The sequence below is a fragment of the Myxocyprinus asiaticus genome, chromosome 50 (genome assembly GCF_019703515.2).
Source record: "Myxocyprinus asiaticus isolate MX2 ecotype Aquarium Trade chromosome 50, UBuf_Myxa_2, whole genome shotgun sequence".
Taxonomy (NCBI): Eukaryota; Metazoa; Chordata; class Actinopteri; order Cypriniformes; family Catostomidae; genus Myxocyprinus; species Myxocyprinus asiaticus.
Window position 1 is genome coordinate 24,869,456 of NC_059393.1, and position 14,342 is coordinate 24,883,797.

At 38.7% G+C, this 14,342-nt stretch overlaps 1 pseudogene; it reads left to right on the plus strand.

The window, feature by feature from the left end:
* Nucleotides 1–14,342, plus strand: part of LOC127439083 (uncharacterized) — a 40,841-nt pseudogene that overhangs the window by 20,239 nt on the left and 6,260 nt on the right.

Below are 14,342 nucleotides of genomic sequence, written 5' to 3' on the forward strand. Positions count from 1 at the left end.
AAAATCCAACTAAACTGTCCATAGGTCGGTCATTAATTCCATGATGTCAATATGTCGTTGCGTCTGTACGTCACCGAGTACTCTCAAAAGTCAACAATCAACTGTAGGTCTCTTCGGCTTCAAGAAGTAAACAAACCTTGGTAATTGGTCTGTCCAAGCAATTGTACTTCGTTTTAATTCTTACTTGACAAATTAATCCCCTTTTATCTGGTACAGTATGAATGATTTTACCCGTAATCCATGAATATCGTGGGGCAGTATCATTAACTACAAGCACGACATCTCCAATTTGAAAATTTATTTTTCTCTTCTTCACACAAAAGCATGTGAAGTACCTCTCATCTAAACTTTGCCCGCTCAAGATGGAATTCATAATCCTCCTCACCGATCTGATCATTCTCTCCCAAACACCTCCGTAATGGGAGCCAGTAGGAGGATTAAAAATCCGTTTAATGCCCTTCTGGATTAGAATGTCATTGATCTTATCGTGGTTCCAGTTTTTATGGCTTCTTTTAACTCCCGTTCAGCTCCAAAAAAGTTGGTTCCGATATCCGAATGTAATTCTGATACTTGATCTCGTTGTGCAATGAACCTTTGCAAAGCATGAATAAATGAGTCTGTATCCAGTGATGCAGCAACGTCAATGTGAACGGTTCTGTAATGGGTAAGGGTGGGCAAGGAGGAGGCGGGAACTGGCAGAACAGTCAACGTAAACTTTGACACAATAAATTTAATACAACATAAAATACACAGACGCACACACAGCAGCCGCGTATGTCTCTCTCTCTCAAACTGGCATTTCTGGCTCCCCTTTATCTCTCTCACCCACTGATTAGTTGACTCCGCGCCGACCGTGCACCCTCACGGCCCAGCCACGCCCTCCTCCTCATCATACTCCTCCCCCACCCAATTCAGGCTGGGGCGCCATCCAGACTGGCCCCCCCCCCCCCCCCCCATCTCTAGAGGGGAGACGCTGCCCTTCCAACCACGAGGACCTACTAAGTAGTGGGAATTGGGCATTCCAAATTGGGGAGAAAAGGGGATAAAAAAAAGGATCAGATGTGGGCATCCAGCCCTCCCTTTCTTATTAGATCACAGGAGGAGTGGCTAAACAGCCCAACTGATTTGGGGAAGATTTCATCTCAAGATCCAGAAATCAAGGAAAGTGTCTTGGTTAAATGCAAAGGCAGGCCTACACACAGTCATAAAGCCTGACTGAGGCCTGTAGGAACACTCAAAGCCTGATAACACAACATGGTGCCAAAATCAAACAAACACAAACAGACTACAGATCCCATCAAGCCTTGCTCAATTTTCACCTAGGTGTGAAGTTCTGAAGGATTGAACTCTCAACTCCTACTGGATGAAACGCACAACAGAACGTGTCCCTCAACCACGATGTCATCGAGAGTATAACACCCCGGAGATTCCTCCTAAGCCTTGCTTCCAGTGACAGTATTCGCCATGTCTAGTTGCAGCCCTGCTGCTCCCAGGTGTAGCCTGACAGCCCAAGGAAGTAACGTTCATACCTGAACTTTGGCCATACAATCTCCATCTCGATGGACGAACCGAAATTCTCCATGTTCCACCGAGCACACTAACGGATCTGAAGGAGACCCTGAGCAATCCACGTCTCACCCTGTTGCCTGCAGAAGTGAAGAAAGAAGGTCAACTCCTGCTTCAATCAAGGGCAAGTGTATAAGATTTAAATAAGGCCATCGAACAAGATTGCTCTGCACAGGAATATTAGATTTAGATACTGGCATACTTTTCTTTTTCAGGAAGTGCACAAAATGAGTCTGATCCAATCCAGCAACTTCTAAATCCTTGAGAACATATCTGCAAGACTTATCTTGATTCATGGTTTTAAGGAGGATATAAAAATTTTTGCCCGACAGAATAAGTTTATTCATGAGGCTTTCAGTACAGAAAGATTAGCTGCCAGGATCCAAGAGGCTTAAGTCTCCACAATCTTGTTTCCATTCTTAGATTTAACACATACTGGGATATTGGACAAGGCACAAGCATCTTCATCAGCCCCAGTAAAACTACTGGACTGAATGGACACTAATGCACTTCCCACTGCTTGCTTTGGTTACTCTGGTCTTTCTATTTTTTCTCATTGGAAAATATGAAGAACACTTGGGTGCTTAAAACCACACACTTTACAGACAATCCGTTTCCTACAATCTTTAATGATATGGCCTACACACAAACAACCGTAACAGATTACTTTCTACTTCAAAAAATATTTTTTTTCTCCATGAGTTTTCTTAGAAAGTATGGTACAAGGATCCAAATTATGTTCTTCACCAAGACAGGTTGTGTTTATTTCAATATTAGTTTTCCAAACATCTTCTGTACCATGTGCCACAGTGACGGTGGTGGCGAAACTACTTCCAGAATGAATCTTATTATTTGTGCTTCGACCTCCACTAAGAGGTGCTTCTTGGATGTTTCCAAACACAGGATCTGTAGCAATTTTCACTTGCTTCTCAATAAAATTCATAAAAACGCAATTCATCATCACATACAGCTTCCAACAGCAATCCATCTAATCACAGCGCTGCATGTCACAGCACACCTCATAAACTCTGAATTTCCAGTCCACCGCAATTCATCCAAACATGATCAGATCATCGGTACACATATCACTGCAAATTATAACGTCTCCAATAGACAAGCAGAAAAACAGATAAAAATGATAATCTGGTTCACATTCAGTTTCTAATCTTGTGTCCAATTTTCCTCTCACAATCCACGACTATGTTCCAGTGCGGCGCATGAATGGAATTCCATTGAAGGTGAAGCGATTTTCTGTTGATTAATATTAACGGCATCCAGTAGCCGTTGAGAGGCTAAGTAGTGGGAGAATATCCTTGACTCGTTTGCGACCGCTCTTCCTTCTCAATGAAATGCAAAGCTGTTGTCTTTGAGTTACGTTTTGTGATGACACATATGAAACATCCAATGCAAATACATAAGTCAAAAACTGTCAGCAGAAAGTTAGCTTTTCAGCTACTCACCCCCTCCTTCCATACCAAACAACCAACAAACAGGTCATAAAGGAAACGGAAGTGTTCACCTGTGCCCACGTGACAGTAAATAACCAATGAAAAAACAACAAATTACTGCTCCTACACTGGTCTTTGTAGCAGGAATGGCCCTGAATGTGAATGTGCGATTCCTCGTTAGATTAAAATAAAGCAAGCTGACCAAGGAAGACTTGCTGCATGGTTAAGCTGGAATCATGGTGGGGACACCAGCACAACAGCATCCCATACTGTGGACCAGCATGCAAACACATTTAAATTTTCATTTCTGAACACCTTAGCAACCACAAAACAATGCCTTTTCAACCAACCAGAACACCATAGCAACCATATAGCAAAACACTAAAATCCATTCTGAACACCTTAGCAACCACATACTGAATGCATTTAGCAGACGCTTTTATCCAAAGCGACTTACAATAGACATAAGGAAGTCAGCAAAAGCGAATCAGCAGTGCTGGTCTTTTCAGCAGGGTTTAATTGTCATGATCAAGGACAGATTAAGAACTGAGAGGCCCACGGACCACTACACCATGAGGCCCGCCATGATGTGTCACGTGACTACTTTCAATTTTGTGCGCTACAGGACACTTGCCAGATTTGATTGGATTTTTTTAAATTGACAGAACAAAAGTTTGGAGCAATGTCTTACAGGCCAATTATATGTACTTTTTAATTATGAACCGATACAAAATCATGCGTTATTAATAGGGATGTGCATGGTATTCAAATACCAAAATCACTATTAAATTATTCTGCCCGTGTTTAGAGGTCTTCAACCCAATCTGAGTCCAACGGTACCTGACAAACCTACAGGTTTTGGGCCAGGTTCGGGTCAGTTTATCCAAGTAGGCAATAGAGCAAGTTACGGGCTGTTCACACCTGCGTCTGTGCAGTTTTAAATTGTTTTTCACCTGGCAAAGTTTCAGCACTTGGTTAATGGTGAGCATTTTCCCCCCTTTTGCTTTGGTGTTCAGACAATATTTACACAAGTTAAATGCTGAATCATTTAAAAATCAAAGCATCCCGAAGAAGTCCTATAATCCGTAGCGTTCGTTGCCTCATGGAAAGTGAACCTGCCTGGGCAGAATTATGCATTTTCTATTGATTAAGAATAGGCCTACTATGTTGCAGGCAGTGACAGAGATTATTTTTGTTCGACTTTAATGTGATTTCATCATTTGAAGACCTATGTACTGTGCTATTTAGGCTCATAGCTCACTGTGCACTTTATTCCGTTAAACATTAAATGCATGCAGGACTTAAAAACATTTTAAAGTCTTCCATTCTGTTGCACTAATTTTGTCGCTTAAATGAATTTAAACCATCAGCTTTATACACAGCCAGGGTAAACTGCACCTTATCTTTGTGTCTGGAAGCATTTTGTAAATCAGACACTGTTCTCTGTAGTCCTTCAAATAAACGCGCTGCACCTGTGAGACACAGATTCCTTGAGCACACACTCGGGTCGTACAGAACGCATTCGGCCGACATGGCTGGCATTTACGTGGATTTATAATAGATATATCAAAATAAATATATAATTGATTCAGAGCTTGGGGCCCTTTGGGTTTAGAGGCCCCTGGGCAATGAACCAATCGGCCTGGTGGTTAATCCTTCCATGGTCATGATCCTGCCTCTTCAGTCTTGTTTTATTCTTGTGTTGGCAGGATTGTGACAGTTTCCTCCGCCCATCTCTCAGGTTGTCCCGTGTGCTTTTGTTTCTCTCTCTGCCTCATGTTTCTCACAGATGCTGCTCATGATTAGTGGCAGCACCTGTATCCTATCTCCCTTTTCTCTATTTATTCTCTCCTTTGTCTCGTCTTCCCTGCCAGATTGTTGTGTATACTCTCCAGTTTTGTCAGTCGGTCTATGTGAGTTCCTGTTTGTTCCTGTTCTTAGTTAGTTTGTTAATTATTCTTTCTTGCCTTGTCTTTTCTGGTTTTTCTCCCCTGTGAGTTTTTGTTTGCATTTTAGTTTTGTTAGTTTTTTTGTTATTTTTCATGTGCTTCCCTTCTTGATTTTGTTTCCCTCCATTGTGAGGTTTTGTTTGTATTCTGTTTTTATTTTTAATAAAGCCCAGTTCTTTGCCTTCCTGCATCTTGGGTCCTTCCTCAAATTCTGCGACATTAATAAACAAAACTTGTTTATTAGATATAATCTACATGCTGTAAGTGTAATTTGAAAAGTACATCAAAGTGCTTTTGACAAAGGAAAAGTCTAAAGTTCAGACACTAAAGCCAAAGGCCAAACATGAGAATATCTGTAGATCCACATGTCAGGTCAAACATCATTACAGAACTGATCTTGAGTTACACACACTGATACACTTTTTGTGGGACATTGTAGATTTTTAGCACTCTGATGTGAAAATAAAACATCTAAATGCAAACAGTATCGATCTTTGAACTATCTTTATATTTTAGTTTTTCATTACTCTCTGATTTATGCCTCTATCACATTATACTGTATAAAATAAACACTCTTGAATACGACACATCACATGCTCTTCAAATAATATCAGAATTCAGGTCTGGCCTCATATTAATCACTGCTGATTTGATTTGACATGTTTATTCTGTTAGTCATAAGGAATAAATCCATAATCAGCTTTGTCATTTTAAAGTTTGCTGCATGACTGAACAAATATAAACCAAAAACCGATCAAAACTATTTCAGCACTTGGCATCTCAAGGTAGCCTTTAAATGTACATTAACAAGACAAATTACTCAATTGAGGAATGGAAATGTATGTCCCACAATGCAATACTGGTCATCAGAAGCAAAGTACTGACAATAACATCCACCCTTTGTCATTATGTAAAATAAATAACTTTGACTTGCTTTGGTCACATATAGATCTTTAGATTGTTCATGTCAAAAACACCATCATAGAATAAAATGATCTAGTCTTGATTGAAATTTACATTCACAATTTATTTTTCATTTACTAAATGCTTATCCACAAAATACAATCCCATTAGACCTTTAGATGACAAAAAAAAATAAATAAAAAAACTAACAAATAACATAAATAAAAGCAATTCTACATAAAATGAATGCAGAAATAAATAAAGCAAATATAAACCTGTAATATTATTATTTTTAAGAGTATTTTCAGTTAACGTATATATTATAAACATTAAACTGTCTTTTCAAAGTTGAAGCCCAGTGGGGTGGAAAATAACACGTTGAGTATGAAATGAGAGGCCAGAGAAACTGTTAAGATAAAGTGACCACAGTCACACTCACTATCACAGAAATAAATGTGTGAACTTTAAGCCACGTCAGTTCTTCACTTTACTCTACACCCAGATCTACATTTGATCTTTATCTCTCTCAAGAACTACTGCAGCTCATTTCTTTCTATTTAAGTGCAGGAGTTTTCTGACACGTGGATCTGACAGATATTCACATGTTTGGCCTTTTATCAGATTTCGAATCTGCCATTCTACAGCTGTCAAAATTAGATTCAGAACCGTGTCTTTAGTTCACAGCAGTTCATGGCTCTTTGGTTCCTACAACCACAATCAAACATGCCAGTTTAACCACAGCTGCTTTCAGTCAACTGACTCAACACATGAAAAGACTCATCAAGACAATCACTAATGAGTTAAACACAACCATCTTAATGGGTTTACATGCATGAAACTTACATTTAAATGCACAAATGTATCAAGTAATCTATTGTTTTAACACTGTTTAAACTGTAGAATATAAAATCTTGTCCAGTCTTGGGTGGGGAAATGTTAAGAACAGGGCTGGATTGTGAGGCCCCCCCGTGAGGCCCATGGACACACGTCTTTCAAGGCTCCCCCACCATTGCCCCTTGTTGCAGACCCCTCTTGCTATAGTTACCTACAAGCATGATTTCCTTAAACATACTAATGGGCCCAACTGGCCCCATCCACAATCCAGCTCTGGTGAAGAATAAATGGCACTATATTTCAAGGTAGTTATTTGATTCTAAGAATTACCAGAGAGAAAGAGCAGACCAGAGAGAACTGTTAAAACTCATTAACCGTAAACACACTGTGGTTCAATGTGTTAAAATAAACACTGTTAAATGCTACAGATATTTCTGCTAATTTGCACATGTACACGTGTGAGAGCTAAAGTGTGACATGAGACAAATAAAGCCACAACAGACCAGTCCATGAGAGAATGTGCTTTTAAAATCACAAGATGATTCTCAAATCTGCTCACAACTGTTTTTACTCCATTATATTAATTTACAACCACTAAACGTTATAGAGCATTTCAAAGAAAATTTTCATGGCAATAGGAGGAAGAGCAGATTTTTGTTACTAAGTGACAAACACAATGTTCATGAAAAATTGTTTGGCTACGCCTTTTTTTTTCTAGTGAAGATACATCTTAATGTAATGAGAACACAGATGTCAATAGTTTTAAAATTAAATGCTCAACAAGCACAAATGGGTGTAATGCTTGAGTTTCCATAAACTATCTGCCATGTGTATTAACAAAAGTGTTTTAGCATCACATATTAGTCTGTTGTGATCAACTGATATCATGCTCGCAATTTAGAACATTTCCTGCAAGGAATTTTCTGTAATGTTGTCAGTGCTGCTGGTGTAATGGCATACAGACTGAATGGCTCTTCTAATGCTGATCACACTGCTGGAACTCTTCTAGTGACTGGAGATGGAAACACATTCTGTTTCTAACAGCTCTCTCAGAGCGACTCTTTCACAGTGTGAATTTGAGATGTAATTTTATGCACATTTCAAACTTTTGTTCCTTTGATAATTTTAATATATATATATATATATATATTAATTGTCAGGGAACACCCCTGTCATGTATAGGGTTATGGGATTGTTTTCTCTCTGTATCATGTTTTATTGACCCTTGTCACTGCTGGTGATGAGATAAAAGCATTATGACCCCCTCTGCAGGCAACATCAAGTAAGTGTTCTGTTAACGGCAGCAGAGCTCAGCGGAAGAGCTCAGACAGGAACTGCAAGCAGGAAGTTCTAAAAGTAAATCTACTGGACACCCAATATTGAGTGTGAATTAAAATGTCTGGTTTGAAGATATGCAGAGATTTATTAAAGCTGCATCAGTGAGCGTCATCAAATAGTGCACATAAATCTAACCTAAACAGACACGGTACTATTAAAAGAGTTTGAAAACATTGGAGCATTTATAAAACACATGAGGCATATGTCATTATGGACTCTTAGTCAGGCCTTGATCAGTCTTGTCAGCAGCTTTTTTTCGACTTGTCCCCATTTTTAGAATGGCCACATGCTGAATTTGACCCCGTCAACTATTCCACATTTCCCATATATGTTCTTATCATATTTAGCTGCACTATGCATAGAGTTTCATAAGGTCATGTGCTCTATTGAGATTCTATTTCTATTTACCGCCACTAGATAGAGCTGCAGCTAGGGAGGGGTGATACCACTTATTTTCTTTTTCGATCCTATACCAATAATTTCAAGTCCAATATCGTCGATACCGATACCAATACTTCTAGTAAATTTATTTTTTTTTGCGATTTCTTGGGATAAAATGGGTTATTTAAAATATAATTTTAGTCATAATTCTTCTTATTATTTTTATTTTATTTTATTTTACATTTGTGAGCCTAAACAGAAAATTATTAGACTTCTGTTTTGTTTACCCTTACAAAAAATTAACCATGGGATTTAGTTAAACCATAGTTACCACACAATTAACCATGGTTACTACTACAATAATAAAATAAACATAATAAAAAAACAAACATGGTTACTACAAGATTACTTTAGTAAAACAATGGTTATTTTTTATTACTTATTAACAACAATTACACATAATTATACAGTAAGAAATGTCACCTTTAGATATGTTGTTATTTTAGTGTGAATTTACTCCAGAAGCAGTGGTGTAGTAGTGTCTGAAGAGGTGGGCATACTGTGAATTTACTCCAGAAGCTGTGGTGTAGTAGTGTCTGAAGAGGTGGGCATACTGTGAATTTACTCCAGACGCAGTGGTGTAGTAGTGTCTGAAGAGGTGGGCATACTGTGAATTTACTCCAGACGCAGTGGTGTAGTAGTGTCTGAAGAGGTGGGCATACTGTGAATTTACTCCAGACGCAGTGGTGTAGTAGTGTCTGAAGAGGTGGGCATACTGTGAATTTACTCCAGACGCAGTGGTGTAGTAGTGTCTGAAGAGGTGGGCATACTGTGAATTTACTCCAGAAGCTGTGGTGTAGTAGTGTCTGAAGAGGTGGGCATACTGTGAATTTACTCCAGACGCAGTGGTGTAGTAGTGTCTGAAGAGGTGGGCATACTGTGAATTTACTCCAGACGCAGTGGCGTAGTAGTGTCTGAAGAGGTGGGAATACTGTGAATTTACTCCAGAAGCAGTGGTGTAGTAGTGTCTGAAGAGGTGGGCATACTGTGAATTTACTCCAGAAGCTGTGGTGTAGTAGTGTCTGAAGAGGTGGGCATACTGTGAATTTACTCCAGACGCAGTGGCATAGTAGTGTCTGAAGAGGTGGGCATACTGTGAATTTACTCCAGACGCAGTGGCATAGTAGTGTCTGAAGAGGTGGGAATACTGTGAATTTACTCCAGAAGCAGTGGTGTAGTAGTGTCTGAAGAGGTGGGCATACTGTGAATTTACTCCAGACGCAGTGGTGTAGTAGTGTTTGAAGAGGTGGGCATACTGTGAATTTACTCCAGAAGCTGTGGTGTAGTAGTGTCTGAAGAGGTGGGCATACTGTGAATTTACTCCAGACGCAGTGGTGTAGTAGTGTCTGAAGAGGTGGGCATACTGTGAATTTACTCCAGACGCAGTGGTGTAGTAGTGTCTGAAGAGGTGGGCATACTGTGAATTTACTCCAGACGCAGTGGCGTAGTAGTGTCTGAAGAGGTGGGAATACTGTGAATTTACTCCAGAAGCAGTGGTGTAGTAGTGTCTGAAGAGGTGGGCATACTGTGAATTTACTCCAGAAGCTGTGGTGTAGTAGTGTCTGAAGAGGTGGGCATACTGTGAATTTACTCCAGACGCAGTGGTGTAGTAGTGTCTGAAGAGGTGGGCATACTGTGAATTTACTCCAGACGCAGTGGTGTAGTAGTGTCTGAAGAGGTGGGCATACTGTGAATTTACTCCAGACGCAGTGGTGTAGTAGTGTCTGAAGAGGTGGGCATACTGTGAATTTACTCCAGATACAGTGGTGTAGTAGTGTTTGAAGAGGTGGGCATACTGTGAATTTACTCCAGAAGCTGTGGTGTAGTAGTGTCTGAAGAGGTGGGCATACTGTGAATTTACTCCAGATACAGTGGTGTAGTAGTGTTTGAAGAGGTGGGCATACTGTGAATTTACTCCAGACGCAGTGGTGTAGTAGTGTCTGAAGAGGTGGGCATACTGTGAATTTACTCCAGATGCTGTGGTGTAGTAGTGTCTGAAGAGGTGGACATACTGTTAATTTATGAAAAACACATGCACCGACATTATCTTGTATTACCATATATAGCCTACATAAATTAATGGTATTTGTTTTATATGTGTAGTATTATGTGCTTTTCTGTGTATAGTGAAATTGTTTTCCTGTTTAGAAATATCAATTAAAATGATTTGATATCACAAGAAAAAGGCACCACAAACTAGCAGGAGTGCAATAACATGCAGTATTTTCACAAAGTTTAATTGCATAAGTCACATTTAAAAAAAATAAAATAATAATAATAATATATATATATACGTTTTGCAGGGAAATACATTTATAGTGCAGATTACTCCAGGGATGCTTGTGCATCAGATGCTGGAAATGTCCTACACCTTACTGAAACATAAAATATGATTTGTTTGTTCTTTTGAATGCCCATCAATAATGGATGCTGTTTTGGGGTCCAAATGGTGTAGTTATTGCATCTACCAGCAGGGGTTGGCACATCCTGACCAGCCAAAGCTTGTTCCTTTGGTAGAAACCAGCTGGTGGGCCAGTCAGTTTTATTTTCATCATAGTTATAAACTTATGACCCTTGACCCTTACCTCAAAACTTCATATTATTCTGTTCTGATTGGTGATTTTCATGCATGCAAGATTATTGATATTTTTTGGTCTGAAAAGAAAGACTTTGAGTTATCTGCATAAGTATATTTGCTAAGAGTTGAATTTGTCAGCTTTTAGGTGTATAGAATATAAATGGTCTCAAAGCTACTGTAATAGCCATAAACTAAATATACAAGTCTTTTATTGTTATTTCTTAAAGGAATAATATATAGAAAGCAGTTTCATTTTAAAATAGTTTTTCTCCCCTTTTTCTCCCTAATTTGGAATGCCCAATTCCCAATGCACTCTAAGTCCTCGTGGTGGTATAGGATGAATCTCAGTTGCCTTCGCGTCTGAGACTGTCAATCCGCGCATCTTATCACGTGGCTCGTTGAGCGCGTTACCGCGGAGACATAGCGTGTGTGGAGGCTTCACGCTATTCTCCACGGCATCCACGCACAACTCACCATGCGCCCCACTGAGAGTGGATCATGAGGAGGTTACCCCATGTGACTCTACCCTCCCTAGCAACCGGGCCAATTTGGTTGCTTAGGAGACCTGGCTGGAGTCACTCAGCACACCCTGGATTCAAACTCATGACTCCAGGAGTGGTAGTCAGCGTCTTTACTCGCTGAGCTACCCTGGCCTCTTTGATTTAAAATATTAATGTTAATGCATTATATAGTATTTTTATTTGTCTAAAAGTCAGTGTAGTGTAACATGCAGAAAGACACATTTGTTGTTATGTGACAAGAAAACCATAAAGCAGGAAATTATATCACAGAGTGGACATCTGTAGACCCTCATGGTTGTGCATCAAGATCAGTTAGTCTCTTAAAAATAATCTGACCTTTTTATGACATGCAAGATTAGTTTTGATTGTCAAATGGTATGACCAAGAAATTATTATTAAAAAATGATGTTTGATATTTGTGAAACAAATATATTTATCTTACCAGTGATTAAGAGGTGTACAATTGCATGTATTTAAGGAACTAATTTCACAATTTTCTGCTACTTTTCACTTGATGGTTGCTCTATTTTTATAGTCATTAAATCTAAAGTAGTACTGTTGATACTGGTATAAAATATTTTTAAAATATATATGAAATTGACATGAATGCAAAGATTACTAAGAGCTCCCATTTTGCTTTGTAAAAGGAAGTCTGTGAGGTTCATGATAGCAAGACAGGAAGAAGCCCTTCACCCACAAGCTACACGCTACATATTTTGCAAGTTGTTTGTCCATCCATCAGAGCAAAACCACATTTCTCTCCAGATCTAAAGAAATCGGGCCACAGCAGGTTTCAATTTGACTCAAACTAAACTGAGCTGATAAGTGTCAACGTGAATTCAGTGGAATCACATTCATTCTAATAACAAATTAAAAAATACAAATAAAATCTACTGTCTAACTCCAATTTCTCGCAAGACAGTAAACCATACACCTTCTGTATATTGAACCAAGATATCAATCTGTGACGATACGAAGTCGCAGTTCAACAAACTTGAACTTCACGTTTGATGCCTCTTTAATCTGCAACATTAGTTTATAATGGTTATAGATGGTTAATACTACTACTAATAATAATGCATTTCTTTTTATGGAATGCCGTGTTTAATTACCAACATTACAGACATTTTACTCCAGTTAAGGTTGGTTTGAAACTAAACTGGCTTGTAATACTGAGCTTTTGTTTTGGCCATCTGTGGAACGTTTTATTGCAGCATGTAACTGATATGTAGCTGTTATGTTTAGCTAGCAAATTCAGGAAAAATATGTCTTCTATTGCAGCAGTTGCATTTGTCACATATGCAAGAGAACAGACAAATGTTTTGTGTAGGAGTTATTGTTCTTCTGCAGACCAGTGTTACATTTAAAATGTGTTAACCACAATGAGTTTCCACGAATGTTCTTGCAGACCTCCGATGTCATCTTTCCAACCACAAGGCAGTCAAAAGGTATTAGAAAGTGATTCAAAATAACCTTTAAGAGATCAAATGGCCGGTTTTGTTAATGAGGCAAACTAAAGTTTGATTAATCAATCGTTCCCTGATAGCACACATACATCACCTAGTCGTCTATTTGATGTGTGTGTTACATCTGGAAGACGTATTTTTAAGGTTGTTTGCTCATCTGCAATACATCTATAAGACGTTTCCTCTCGTATGTCAGTAAGGCATTCAGCAGATGTCTTTGAGATATTTATGATTAAAACTGTTTGTAAATCTGATCTTTTTAAGATGTTTAGCAGATGTTATTTAGATTATGATGCTTTCCAGTTCTCAGAGATGTACGAGTGCTATCTGGGTTATAGGATTTTAAACATTACAGTTGAAACAATACACATAAATATAGATATGAACACTGATGCAGTTCTATTAACCCCACACTGCTTTAAGAAATATATATTACAGTTTATTTTTAATATATACGCATTTCAGTTTTAATTTTAGGAGAAATTTCCATCTGAATTAATAATAATCTCTGAAAAGATGACTGTACGTATTATGAATTAAGCATTATGTCCAACATAAATACTCAGAATTTATGCTTAATTTTTAATAATTACATTTTTTAAAGATTACTCAATTCAATTTAAAACACAAACCATAAAAAATGGCTGTTTTGTGTATGTGTGTGTGTGTGTGTGTGTGTGTGTGTGAGTGTTTCTGTGTGTTTGAGTGTGTTTGTGTGAGTGTGTTTGTGTGCGTGTGTGAGTGTGTTTGTGTGTGTGTGCATGTGTGTGTGTGTGTGTGTGTGTGTGTGTGTGTGAGTGTTTCTGTGTGTTTGAGTGTGTTTGTGTGCGTGTGTGAGTGTGTTTGTGTATGTGTGTGTGTGTGTGTGAGTGTTTCTGTGTGTTTGAGTGTGTTTGTGTGAGTGTGTTTGTGTGCGTGTGTGAGTGTGTTTGTGTGTGTGTGCATGTGTGTGTGTGCGTGTTTCTGTGTGAGTGTTTCCATGTGTGTGCCTGTGTGCATGTGTGTGTGTGTGTGTGTGTGTGTGGAGTGTGTGTGAGTGTGTGTGAGTGTGTGTTTGTGAGTGTGTGTTTGTGAGTGTGTGTGTGTATGTCCATGTATTCCCTACGTTGTGGGGACCAAATGTCCCCATAAGGATAGTAAAACCTGACATTTTTGAGATTGTGTGGACAATCAGTCGGTCCTCTTGAGGAAAACGGCTTATAAATCATACTAAATGATGTTTGTTGAAAATGTAAATGCAGAATGTTTTCTGTGAGGGTTAGATTTAGGGGATAGAATATAAAGTTTGTACAGTATAA